General features: G+C 39.6%; 1 pseudogene; it reads left to right on the top strand.

The window, feature by feature from the left end:
- Positions 1-1,001: 1,001 nt before the first annotated feature.
- Positions 1,002-13,489, top strand: LOC102246687 (annotated as a pseudogene).
- Positions 13,490-14,212: the final 723 nt, after the last annotated feature.

The following is a 14,212-nucleotide window of genomic DNA, read 5'->3' as shown; positions in this document are numbered from 1 at the left end:
GACACCTTATAAATTTGGAGAATATTCTTATGGGAAGAAACTTTCTTTCATTGCTGGTAGATCTCAGAGCATTGGGTGAGGATGAACCCATGGGCAGAGGTCAAAAAATCCCAGCTACTGAGAGAGGAAGCATGTGTGGAGAGCGGCCAAGAAAATTATTGTAATAGAACAGGGATAAGACCTGGAATAGACAAGCAATTGTCAAGTATTAAGGGGAAAGTGGCTATTTGGAGAAAATCACCATTGCAGAACTTTGAAAAACATTCTGGGAAGAAAGTGTAGGCACAGAGGAAATGGTAATGTATGCATTCCATTCAAATTGCTTGTAAAAAAAATAACGTGGCCCACAAGCATACAGAGAAGGCATATCCTTCCTTCGTAATGTGAACTGCTGGGGGCTTTCCCTAAAGGGTTAGAGTATATACTCTTATTCTCCAGCCTAAGGACAATTAACATCATTAGGTTTTCCCCAGAGGTTCTGATAAAGCCCAAAATTCTATGGAACCTAAATGTACCTAAAGAGATTAACTCAGAAAATGATGACCGTAACTCATCTGTTTTATACCAGATAAAACTTGATCACACATGATCTTACTTAAGAATGTCATGTACTATTATCATTACTTTATAGATGTAAACATTGCAACTGTTATATTCTAAGAGACATCTTGCCCACAAGTATCAGAGTCTGGACAGAAACTGAGATATCTGGAGTCCTAACTTAGCTCTCACCATATCATCCCATAGAACCTCTCTACAACTATGACATTTAGAGTCGGATACCCTTTGAATATTCAGTAAATGTTAATTAAGGGACCATCCTGTGATTAGCATTGTTTACTTGTGATATGATATTTTCTGCCACCTAATGGTTTTCTAAACCTAAGCTTGTGAGGTCACCTTTTTGGAGCTCAGGTTCCAATTATAAAATAGTTTAAATAGATATTTTAAGTATTTTTTCTAGGTATAAAATCTAACAGGTTTCTTCGCCAGTAAATGATATGCAAGCCTTCACCATCTGGCAGCCTGTAAGAGGTAGGTGTGTGTGTGTGTGTGTGTGTGTGTGTGTGTGTGTGTGTTGGCACAAAAGATTTTCCATATTGATTATATCCAAAGGGTTGCATAAACTGATGTTCATTAAAGGATATTGATGGTTAAAAACTTGTCTATATTTCTTATATTCATAGTTTCTTTTCCTTTCTTTGAATCTTCTCATGTATATTTAGGGGTATATCATGATTTTCTAGTCCTAGTTAATTGAAGAGTAACTTATGTAACTATTAGTAATCAATCATTCACTAATGCTAATAAAATTGTGAGAGAGAGTTTAAGGAAACAAAGTATAACTAGAGTTGCATTAACAAATCCAACTGTGTCATAAATCTGATTACTCTTCATAATTACAACTTATATGTATACATATAAATATTTGAAATATAAACCCCTCGGTTCATGTGATTTTACACTTTACAGCTTTCTTTTGCATACACACAGAGAGGTTTTGGTGCAATATTTATGTGACCTTTGAGTCATCTGACTTATTTTTTTGCCTAGACTATTGAGTGGCTCTGACTGTCCTAAATTCTTTCTCTGGTATGTTACAAATACAGCCCACAAAATTTAGAAATATTTCTACTACCCAAAGATCCAGCTTGATGTTTTACAAAACCTATAAATGGACTCTAATAAGTGACTTTAGTTATGTGAGATATCCAAAATTCCCAAGTAATTCAGTTCCATATACAGACTACCAGTGGTTCTCAACCTTCTGGCCCTTTAAATACAGTTCCTCATGTTGTGACCCCCCCAACCATAAAATTATTTTCATTTCTACTTCATAACTGTAATTTTGTTAGTTATGAATCATAATGTAAATATCTGATATGCAGGATGGTCTTAGGCAACCCCTGTGAAAGGGTCGTTCAACCCCCAAAGGGGTCGCGACCCACAGGTTGAGAACCGCTGGACTAGACTATTTGTCTTTAGTAAGAAGCAGGGGTACACTGGGAGTTACTTCACTGGGTCTTCCTCCTTGTGATAGAGTATCCTGTTTGACAATCATGAAACCTTACCTTTGAAAGAGATTCCTGAATATTGCTGAAAATATGGTTTAGGACACACTATGTTGTTTCAGTTTAATTGTTGCTCTTTGTTTCTTTTGATGAAAGTTTGTTCATCCTAATGAAACATTTAATAAGTCAAGGATAAAGATGTTTATTGTAAGGGAATGGTCCTAATTGCATGTTGGTTTATGTTCCTATTTACCAGGAATTAGAATTTCCTTTCAGTTTAGTAATTACTGAATATGTGAGAATGTACCACTCAAACTTATTTTTATATGTCATTGTATTTTCATTTGCTTTATTTGTCTTGATGTACACTTGTTTTTAATAATCAGTTGTTTTCTTCTTGTGACTTGCTCTTTTCCAGCTATCACCTACCATTATTTTATGTTATTTTCACAGATTCTGAGATCTAATATTTTTTAATATATTCTTATTGATTTCAGAGAGGAAGGGAGAGGAAGAGAGAGATAGAAACATCAATGATGAGAGAGAATCATTGATTGGCTGCACACCCCTGATTGGGGATGTAGCCAGCAACACAGGCATGTTCATAGGTTGACACTGAACCACTGAGCCATACTGACCCGGCTAAGATATATTATTAATTCTGAGGTCTTGAATATTTATAAAGAATTTTTTATTAAGAATAATACATTAACCAATGTTTAAAATTGTTCTTTTATAAGTCATATATTTTTACTTTATCTGAGTGTTTGCTTATGAATTGCTGCCCTTCTACTTTAATTTTTGCTAGTTGTTGTTCCATAATCTAATTTTTATTTGGCTTCTATATAGCTGTCTTGTTTCTTCTATTGACTTTTTCCTATAATTTCTCTAATTAATGAACAATGTCTGTAATTTAGAATAGAATAAAACTAAGTGGATGCATGATCAAAACCATAAATACTGTGCTGTGAGAAGTTAACCACATAGCCTTCTTTAGTAGAATAATTATAGTGTGAAGTAGTAGTCTGTCAACATAAAGAATAAAAATAGTTAATTTATAAGTCCAAATGATAATTTTCCCAGAACTCATATTATGAGGTCTTAAAATATAAAAACAAATATTTTAATATCTTCCTAAAAACTAAAATTAGCATATAATTTAATCACTCATTTATAGGTACTTAAACAAATGTAAATGCTCAAGAAATAATGAGACAGAAATAGATGGCTTTTATAGTGTCACAAAGATAGAATTATTTTACTGCTTTACTGAGTCACTACTGAAATGAATTTCTCTATTATATCATAAACTGGGCCAAGATACCATTATGCCTCATATAGGAAAGACTTGCCATCTTAAATTAATTCTCCGACAAAGAATACCTCAGAAATTTGTGGGAAATCCTTGAAGAGTGAAAACATTTTATAAATATAAAACAATTTACCAGAGATTTGATCCCTCAAGCAATATAGAAGTTATGGAAATTAGTCACAGGAGATTTTTTTTTCTGACTAAAATATTTCAAGAGACTTTTTAATTAGAGAAATCATGGTATTAGCATTACTGCATTTATTTTAAAACTAGAGGCCCAGCGCATGAAATCATGCACAGGTAGGGTCTCTAGGCCTAGCCTGCGATCAGGCCCATCTTCTGCCCGCTCGCCAGTCCCCGGGTCCCACCCCGCCTCCGCCGCCAGCCACCCGGTTCCCCTCGCCAGCCCCCCATCTCATAGCGACTGGTCGAGTGGTTGTTCCGGTTGTTACGCTTATGGTTGCTGGCCTTTTATTATATAGAATAGATACAGCTGAGATATTTACTTAGAAGAAAATATCCTTTCCATACAGTTCTGGAAAATGAACTGAGAGATGTTGCTGGGCAAATGAACTTCTTACGAGTTTACATGAATCCAAAAGGCAAATAAATATTCCCAACTGTTCTGGAAATATGATTCTAAAAATGTTTTCCATCATTTCTTTTTTGTCTATGTCAGAGTCCAACAAATAGAACAAGACATGATTGGAGCCAAATTAAGTCTTTGATTAAGGTCCATGGGTATCTGAACGCAGGAAGCTGTTAAAGTAAAGGATTCTGTGTACCACCCCATCTCCCCATTTGCATCCTCGGGGGTCTCATCCCATTTACTCTGGTTAGTTGGTAATTCCCCCAATGTTTGTACACATGTAACTCAACACACCCCATACTCTCTGGGTTGATCCCCTTTCAGACCTCCAAAATCTAATCCCTGATAGTCAGAGTAGATGGACCTAAATTTTATTTCCTAAAGTTATTTTGACAGAACCATGGATTTGTAAGCTGCTGTGGCCTATGCATAGAATAAGCATATACATAATGTATCACCAAACCTGGTTATTTGTGAGGGAGTCAAGGGGCTCAATATAGTTACTGTATTAATTAACTATCACTGCTACAACAAATCACTACAAGTTTACTGACTTAAAACAACACAAATATACTATCTTACAGTCCCAGAGGTCTGAAGTCCAAAATCAGTCTCATTGGACTATATTCAAGGAGCTGCCAAGGCTGGCTCTTTGTAGACACTCTGAGGGCAGAATCTGTTCCCTTGCCGCTTTAGAAACTGCCTGCATTCCTTGACACAGGGTCCCTTCTCTCAATACTTTTACTACTACTAATTCTGAGGCTTCTGTCTCCTTTCCAAAAGTGTGTGTGTGTGTGTGTGTGTGTGTGTGTGTGTGTGTGCGTGTGTGTGTGTGTGTATATTTGATTTTAGAGAGGAAGGGAGAGGGGTGGAGAGATAGAAACATCATTGATGAGACAGCATCATCAATTGGCTGCCTCCTGCATGCCCTCTACTGGGGATCAAGCCCACAACCTGGGCATGTGCCCCTGACCAGAATCGAACCCAGGACCTTTCAGTCTACAGGCTGATGCTCTATCCACTGAGCCAAACCAGCTAGGGCCAAAAGTACTCTTGTCATTACATTGGGCCAGTCCAGATCATCCAAAATAATCTCCCCATCTCAAGATCCTTAACCGAATCACATCTCTCCAGTCTCTTTTACCATGCAAGGTGACAAACTCAGGTTCTTGGGATTAGGACATAGACATTTTCCAGGGGCATTATTCAGCCTACCACGGTTACCATATGTCTGAAAGTATAAATTGGAACTATTCCAAGAAAATCGGGGCCCTTCCTAATAAGAGGTCAGGACTGAACATCTATTGTTATCTCTCCTCTGTGCTCTTGCCATTGCCAAGTCTTGATCTGCTCTTCCTTTGCCCATCCACAATCCCCTATTGTTCAAGGCCCATTTTGAAAGCCAACTCTGCCATGAAAACTATCCAGCCAGGCTAATCTCTCCCTTCCCTACTCCTTTGTCAGGATAGATTTATGTCATTCATACTGCACTTGTCACCACCCACTCAATTTAATATAAATACAGTAGTGAGTGTGTCTTTTCTCTCCTACTAGAAGTAAGCACTTGATGATAGAGACCATACTTTAGGCCAAAAGATAGCTGCAAGGATTCAAAATGTGCAACAGAAACATGTCCTCACCCATATGCAGGCCGAGGTTTGTTAGTGCATCCCCTCCAAGCCAAATTCCCATCAGCTTATCTAGGCAGCTAACCAAGTGTATGAGTCACATGGCACATAGGACAACTGAGGAGTGCTTTCTACACACCACAGAGAATATTTCACCAGAAACTTCTTTTAGACTGGGTGAAAGCCCACATTTTGATGAAACTGGCCCTACTAACCAAACCAACATGATTCTTACCAATAGGATTCTGCACCCAGATATCAGCTTATCCTGGTTTTTCATTGCAGAAACAAAGAACATGTTTGATAGTGTTTAATTACAAACTAATTGCTTTCAGATGTTCACCAACAATCAAAACTCATCAGAGCTAGTTTTTGGCGGGAGTTTTTTTTAATGGCAGAAGATGATAACAATGAGATTTTTTTAAATCAAGTATCCTATATAATAAAAGCCTAATATGCTAAGTGTCTGGTCATCCGGTCTTCCATTCAACCAATCAAAGCATAAAATGCTAATGATATGCTAAGGCTGCTCAACTGCTAGCTATGATGTGCATCTGACCACCAGGGGGCAGATGCTCCGACTGGTAGGTTAGCTTGCTGCTGGGGTCTGGCTGATCGGAACTGAGTGAGATGGGCCAGACACGTCCTGGAGCCCTCCTGCGTTCCCTCCCCAGCTGGCCAACTTCCTGCGTCCCAGCCCTGACCGTGCACCAGTGGTGTCCCTCAGCCTGGTTTGCACCTTCTCACAATCCGGGACCCCTCGGGGATGTCGGAGATCTGGTTTTGGCCCAATCCTGCAGGCCAGGCTGAGGGATGGCACTGGTGCACGAATTCGTGCACCGATCCTCTAGTAAAGATATAAACTGCTAGAATTCCACTTAGTCATTTCTCTAGAAATTATGCATCATAGTAGAGGCAATAAGTGGAATCCACAAGAAGTTATATTATTTGGTGGACCCCAATCAAGGAAATGTATATATTTATATAACCAAAAATAGCCCTTGATACATTTGCTTCATCAGATGCCCCCACCACACAGAATCCCAATCCTTTTAGCCAGATTTTAGTGTATCAGAAAGTGGGAGGGTAATAAGCATTGCAGAATGACTTATTAGGAAAGGACTCTGGAAGTCATTCAAACCACTTTTTTCTTTTCCATTATTAGTCATTCCTAACCTCATTCACAACCAAGGGAATGAAAGGCCAAAAATAGCCACCAAACCAAGCCTATTGTGAAGCAGCTGTCTTTGGTGCGAGAAGGCAAGCAGACAGTTGGAAGTCCAAGTGCAGAGAGTAAACAGAGGCTAAATTGAAACAGCAATCATGCTAATCATCAATTTGTTAGCAAATGTACTGCACTTTGTATTTTCAAAGCCTTGTATCATCATTAATTAATTAATGAGCAACAATTACTATTGCAGTGCCACATAAAATTGCGTGCAAGAGTTGAAAAGAAATTGTTTCATATAGGGTGCACTTAAAAAGTTCTTGTTTCTGTTCTTGTTTTTTAGTTTGTTTCCCACTAAACAGTCTGTGCCATGCTCTGTCACTTTTCTGTTTTAAGTTATGCTGCTCCTTGTACCAGGAGCATTCTTCCCCAGATAACTTCTGTCTATCTATTAGATACCAGCGTAAACATCCCTTTCTCCTACAGGTCATTGCCCAGTCCTGCTAAGCTATTTTAGGGATTCCCATAGACCCCCTTCCCAGAGCCCTTCACCCTCTGTTTAATAGTCCACTTAATTGTCTGAAACCCATTCTGGATTGTGGGTTCTGTGAGGGCAGAGGCCTTGTATGGTTTATTCACCTAGCACAGTTACCTAACACAGTGATTGGCACAGGGTAGTCACCTCTTTGTAAAAAAAAAATATATGTTGTACTGATTTTTTTAAAGAGAGGAAGAGAGAGAGAGAGGGAGAGAGAGAAACATGGATCGGTTGCCCTGACTGGGAATCAAACTGGTGACCTTTTGGTGCATGGGACAACATTCATCCAATTGAGCCACACTGGCCAGGGCCAATAACTGTTTCTTAAATGAATAAAAGAATCTCCCACGAGAGAGAGCTAAAAAGAAGCTATTATTGCAACCTGAGTTCTCCCCCTATAAGAATTAATCTGCTCAGCACGCTCGATGCTTTATCTCTTTTAAGGCTCACTATGTTGCTGTGAGATAGACAGCAGGTAGGAAAGGAAAGTGACAGAGAGTAAGTCATTTGCCCATGATCACACTGCTGGTTAGTGGTGACACTGAGGTTGAATCACAGGCTTCCTGATTCCAAACCTCCATATCTACAAAAGTAGTGGAGAAGACAGCAGTTGGCCCTGAAATCCAGGCACTGGTCTGACACTCAGGGCTAGGTCTCAGTGGTACCACAGACTGGACTGAACTTAGCGGCTAGCCCAGGCTTTCCTCCTGTGGCACATTCACAGTCTCACAGAGCGGCATCAGAAACAAGGAGACAAAACAGGGCCACTTCATAATTTTGTCTAAGCACAGACCCAAATATGGGCCCTGGGAAAAACTCCCAAAATACCAAACAGCCCTCTCTCCTGGATTGTATGAGTTTCTGCTGCTTCTTTGCCAAGTACAGCTTTATCCTCTTCCTGTCTACAGATAAGATTCATTCAGATACCCAATCATAGAATTACCCTCACTTCCTGACAGCATCCTTATAGAGTGAATCTCTGCTTCCTTAGACTCTCCTCAGAATCACCCATCAAAGCCCAAGTCCTATAAAAAGCCTTTTTAACATCCTTTTACTGAAACGTGCCACTGTTCCATAGTGTGTGTTCTCCCTTGCTGTGATGAGTAATAAACTCCAGGTTACCTCCTGGTGGTCTCTGGCTGGAGGACACTGACAGTGAGTTATACAAGTCCATCCATTGGACTGGAGATAGAAAATGCTAGAACTTTCATTTATAAATTTCTTTTAAAAGAAAAAGGCCCGGTCGGAGTAGCTCAGTGGTTGAGCATTGACCTATGAACCAGGAGGCCACAGTTCAATTCCCAGTCAGGGCACAGGTCCAGGTTGTGAGATCAATCCCCAGTGTGGGATGGGCAGAAGGCAGCCGATCAATTATTCTCTCTCATCATTGATGTTTCTATCTCTCCCTTTCCCTTCCTCTCTGAAATCAATAAAAATATTTTAAATAAAATAATCGTAATCAATATTTAATAGTTTATAAACAAAGCTCTCTTCCTTCACCCCTTCCTCTGTGAGATGGTCACAAGACAAGCAAGGTCCACATAACTAGTTACTAGAGGCTCACTAAAAGTCAAATACTATATGGTTTCATTTAGATAAGATAACCAGAGTAGTCAAAATTATGGAAACAGAAAATAAAATGGTGATTGCCCTGTGCTGGGAGGAGGAGGGAATGAGGAGTTGTTGTTCCATGGGTATAGAGTTTTAGTTTTGCAAGATGAAAAAGTTCTAGAGATCAGTTATACAATAATGTAAATACAGTCAACTCCACTGAACTGCACACTTAAAAATGATTAAGACAGTAAATTCTATGTGCTTTGTTTTTACCACAATTTAAAAAAAAACAACACAAAAAACACAAAAGAGAAGAGTACACGTTTACAAGTTCACCCAAACAGAAGGTTTGACATGGGAGCCATAGTCTTTCTCCTCCTGGATGCTGCCATGTACTGCTATTGACTTGTGTTCATTTAAGTGAATTTATGGATTATATTAGCTTAATTAGAATATGTAAAATATTTTGTCATGATACAGGGGGTATTCAAGGAAAGTTTTGTCCAAAACATAACAATGGTTCTCCATCTTGACTGCATGTGAGAATAACCTGGGATGTTTTTGAAAAATACCACCTTCTGTGTCCCACTGCATAGCAATTAAATCAGACTCCTCTAGGGGTGGGGCCTAGAAACCGGTGGGATGGGGGTTTTGTTTGTTCATTTGTTTCTGTTTTGCTTGTTTTTTAAGGCTCCAAGTGATTTTATTATGTAGCCAGCAGTTAAGAGTCATTGAAAATAGAGGTCCTCTAGTTATCTCATGACAAAGCACTTGAGAGTTCTTAAACTGGGCATGTTGCACATTGTTCTTTTGCAACTGACAAGTGTTCCTAATTTATTGACCTCTCTTGTAATGAAAAATTGCTATGAATAGCATGCTGCTCAGCAGATTTTTTAAAAATACATTAATGTTATCTTTCTTTTTGAGGAAAAAGTAACACTTTAATAATGAGTGAAATCGTCATTTAATAAAAAGCAAAAACTTGTGCTATAGAGAAGGAATTTTGAAAATGTGCGTTTGGAAATGTTTCCATCATTTGGTTGCTGAAAAAGTGATGTCATCATAGCTGTCCAATCAACAGCTTGAAAACAAAGTTTTCTATCCTATTTTAAAAGAGTTTTAGTAAATTTGGGGTCTGTATGTGGACAGCATTGAAAAATTAGTGTCAAGCCCTACCTGGTTTGGCTCAGTGGATAGAGCATTGGCCTGTGGACTAACGGGTCCCAGATTCAATTCCAGTCAAGGGCACATGATGGGCTGTGGGCTTGACCCCCAATAGGGGCATGCAGGAGGCAGCTGATCAATGATTCTCTCTCACCACTGATGTTTCTATCTCTCTCTCCCTCTCCTCTCCTCTCCTCTATGAAATCAATAAAATATATTGTAAAAAAAAAAAGAAAAATTGGTGTCACAATTAAAATTTTTTAAGCCATTTATACATTTTTTCATTTTAATCTGCATATCTTTGTGAGGTTTTTCCTTCCAGAAAGACAGAATTAAAACAAAATACAGAACCAGAACTTTGAATTGCTAGATAAGAAAATGCTGAAAAAAAGTTTTCTAAAACAATAAAGAATATTTAATAATAATGCTCTTATTAAACATATCAATATATCAGCTAAAATAAAATACATTATATTTAAATATTAATATATTTCCTAAGTCTATTTTTGAATGTTCTTTATAACATATAATACATTCATTTATTTATGAATATATATTGGACTGCACTAAAAAATATTGGTATTGGGAAATGTATAGTCAAAAAACAGTTCAAGGACCCTTGACATGCAGGAAACCATTACAGCACTCACATGTTCTCTGGCTGTTTCTGCCACCCCCGCTCTTGCCTCAGCTGCACATTAAAGATCCAACACCATGACAACCTCCAAGTACTTCACAACCAATAAAAAAGGAGAAATCTTTTTTTTAATAAATCTTTATTGTTCAGATTATTATAGTTGTTCCTCTTTTTCCTCCATAGCTCCCCTTCACCCCCTGCCCTTACACCCCCCTCACACACACACACTGTCCTCTTTGTATTAAAAGCTGAACTCAACAATGGAAAGAAAGAAAAGAGGAAAGAGGCTGTGAAGAAAGTGACTGCTTTTCTGACTGCAGGAAAGGATGTTAGCTTTCTTCTTTAGATGTAGCCTATCTCTGCTTGATGAACTATGCCCAGTCAGCCAGGCATGGCCATCATGGCTGTCAACAGCTGTTGTGAAGGACTGTGAAGATCCCAATCCTGTAGTCCTGGCCCTGGCAGTCAGAACCATGGGGTGCAACTGAGTGGACAAGATTGCAGAATCTCTCTGTGAGCCCCTCAGCGGGGCTTGAAAGACATAGATCCCTATGTTCAGAAAACAGCAGTAGTCAGTGTGGCAAAACTCCATTATATCAATGCCCAAATCGTGGACCACCAGGGATTTCTGGATTCTCTGCAGGATCTCAGAGCAGATTTAAATCCAATAGTGATGGCTAGTGCTGTAGCTGTGCTACCTGAAATCAGTGAGTCTTACCCAAACAGCAACTTACTAGAACTGAACCCATAGAAAATTAATAAGCTGCTGATAGCCCTGAATGAGTGCACTGAATGGGGACAGATTTTCTTCCTGCACTGCCTGTCCAATTACAATCCTAAAGATGACAGAGAGGCTCAGAGCATCTGTGAGTGGGTAATTGCCCGCTATCTCATCCAACTCAGCAGTGGTGCTTTCAGCAGTAAAAGTCCTAATGAAATTCCTAGAGTTGTTACCCAACAACTCTGCTTATTGCCATCAGAAACACGGGAGCTGGTACAGCAGGTCTTGAGTGTGGCAACACGGGTTTCTAGTCATTCTGAGCTTCGAGATATTTATTGGTGGCTTCCCTCAACGAACCCTATCAGAGCCAAAGAAGTAGTCTTATCTGATCTCTGAAGAGACAAATATTGAGCCAACTCTGCTGGGTGAGCGAATCTGCCACAGTGGTTCTTTGGTTACTGTGTAATGAAGCATAATAACCTCCATCTTATATAAAAACTGGTGTTTGAAATTTTAACCCTGCTATTTTGGCTTCTGTAAATGCTTGCTTGCTTAAATAATAGGAAAATAAGACTACTCCCATTCCAGAGAGGCCGTAAACTATGCCCCAGACAGAGTTGTCAGTGCTGACACCAGGCCAGGCCTTGAGATATGGTCCCAGCACACAGGTCTCTTTCTCACAAGACCTGAAAGTCTCATTCCAAATTTAGGAGACAAAGAACTAGAAAAAGTATAAATAGAGAAAATTCCCCCCATGTTTTTGGTTCAGAATTTTTTTTATTGATTTTTTACAGAGAGGAATGGAGAGAGATAGAAAGTTAGAAACATCGATGAGAGAGAAACATCGATCAGCTGCCTCCTGCACACCTCCTACTGGGGATGTGCCCGCAACCCAGGTACATGCCCTTGACCAGAATTGAACCCGGGACCCTTTAGTCCACAGGCTGACGCTCTATCCACTGAGCCAAACCGGTTTCGGCATTTGGTTCAGAATTTGAAAGACATCTTTTTCTCTGAGCCCACCAGTGTAATAATAATAAAGTGTAACTCCATTTCTCTGGGCATTGCTTGGTCTTTCTCCAGTCTTCTGTAACAGTACCACAAGCCTCCCAATGCTTTTGTGAAACGAAGTCATGGAATCTGTCGCAAGCACATGCCAATACATCATGGGAGCACTGATGCAGGTGCAAGAGCCCTGTTGGCACCACCACTGCCACCAACCTGGAACAGCCTCAGGATATCCTCTCTCAAGGTGACCTTCTGGGTGACCTTTTAAACCTTGACCTTGGTCCCTCAGTCAATGTGCCAAGGTATCCTCCATGTAGGAAGGAGCCGTGGATCTCTTGAGAGAAGAACTAGATATTCTGGTGGCACAATCCTTCATTCCATCACCAGTGCCTAAACCTTTGCTCCTTCACCTACTGCTGCTATGGTCAGCAGTGGTCTGGATGATCTATTGAACTCAACAGGCATAAGCATGCCACCTGCTGGGTATGTGGCTCCTGAGGCTGTCTGGCTGCCTGCAGTAAAGGATAAAGGCTTGGAGATTTCTGGAACATTTACTCATCACCCCGAGGGCACAGCTATATGGAAATGAATTACACCAACAAAGCTCTGCTACAGACTTCACAATCCAGTTTAACAAGAATAGCTTTGGTGTCATCCCCAGCACTCCTCTGGCCATCCATACCCACTGGTGCCAGACCAGGGCATTGATGTCTCCCTGCCTCTCAACACCTGGGCCCAGTCATGAAGATGGAACCTCTGAATAACCTGCAGGTGGCTGTGAAAGACAACATTAATGCCTTCTACTTCAGTCATCTCATCCCACTCAATGTGCATTCTGTAGAAGATGACAAAATGGAGAGCCAAGTCTTCCTTGCAGCATGGAAGGATATTCCCAATGAAAATGAACTTCAGTTTCAGATTAAAGAATGTCATTTAAAAGCTGATGTTATTTCCAGCAAGTTACAAAAAAAAAACAGCATTTATACTATTGCCAAAGGGAATACGGAAGGGCATGCTGTACTAACGACATTTGGATCTTGGCCGAGCTATGTAACCAGCCAGGAAATCCCAATTAGGTATAATCTATCCCTGAAATGTAGAGCTCCTGAAGTCTCTCAGTGCATCTATCAGGTCTAAGACAGCATTTTGAAAAACTAATAGACTTTGGGCCACTTTGTGATTGCTCCAAGCCAAAAACTCTTAACTGGAAGAAATTGTATTACCATGTAGAATCTGAACCCAAATACACTGAGGCCACCCACCAAGGTAGTGACTACTCTAACCTGTGCTAATATTAGGGCACAGCCCACTGGGCAGTTTTAGCTTCCTGTGAACATTTGTAACCACTGCTTCACCTCACTTTCCACCTCTTGCCACCTGCTGCTGCTGTCTGTCCTTACTTGTGGGCTTGTCCATACTGGGCCAATGAGTGTAGTTTAATATTTTGTAATTGAGAGCTCATTTCAAAAGCAGAAAAAGCCCTAGCTTGTTTGGCTCAGTGGATAGAGTGTCAGCCTGTGGATTGAAAGGTCCCAGATTCGATTCCGGTCAATGGCACATGCCCAGGTTGTGGGCTTGATCCTCAGCAGCTGACCAATGATTCTCTCTCATCATTGATATTGCTATCTCTCTCTTCCTCTCTGAAATCAATAAAAATACATTTTTTTAAAAAAGCAAAAAAAAAAAGACAAAAAATATCAAAGTAGGAAAGTGTCACTAAAAAAAAAAAGGTTAGAGAACACAGCACTAACCTATACTTCCTTCTCTCCAAAAGTTTAGTATTCTTAAACAATTATAATACTTTCATAAGATTAGCTATTTATTTTTAGCAAATTAGGTTAAATATTATTTATATTGCTTAAGTTTCTAAGTGTGTTGGAA

The sequence above is a fragment of the Myotis brandtii genome, unplaced genomic scaffold (genome assembly GCF_000412655.1).
Source record: "Myotis brandtii unplaced genomic scaffold, ASM41265v1 scaffold519, whole genome shotgun sequence".
NCBI lineage: Eukaryota > Metazoa > Chordata > Mammalia > Chiroptera > Vespertilionidae > Myotis > Myotis brandtii.
Note: the sequence above shows the minus strand (reverse complement) of the source record. Positions and strands in the feature narration are given on the sequence as shown.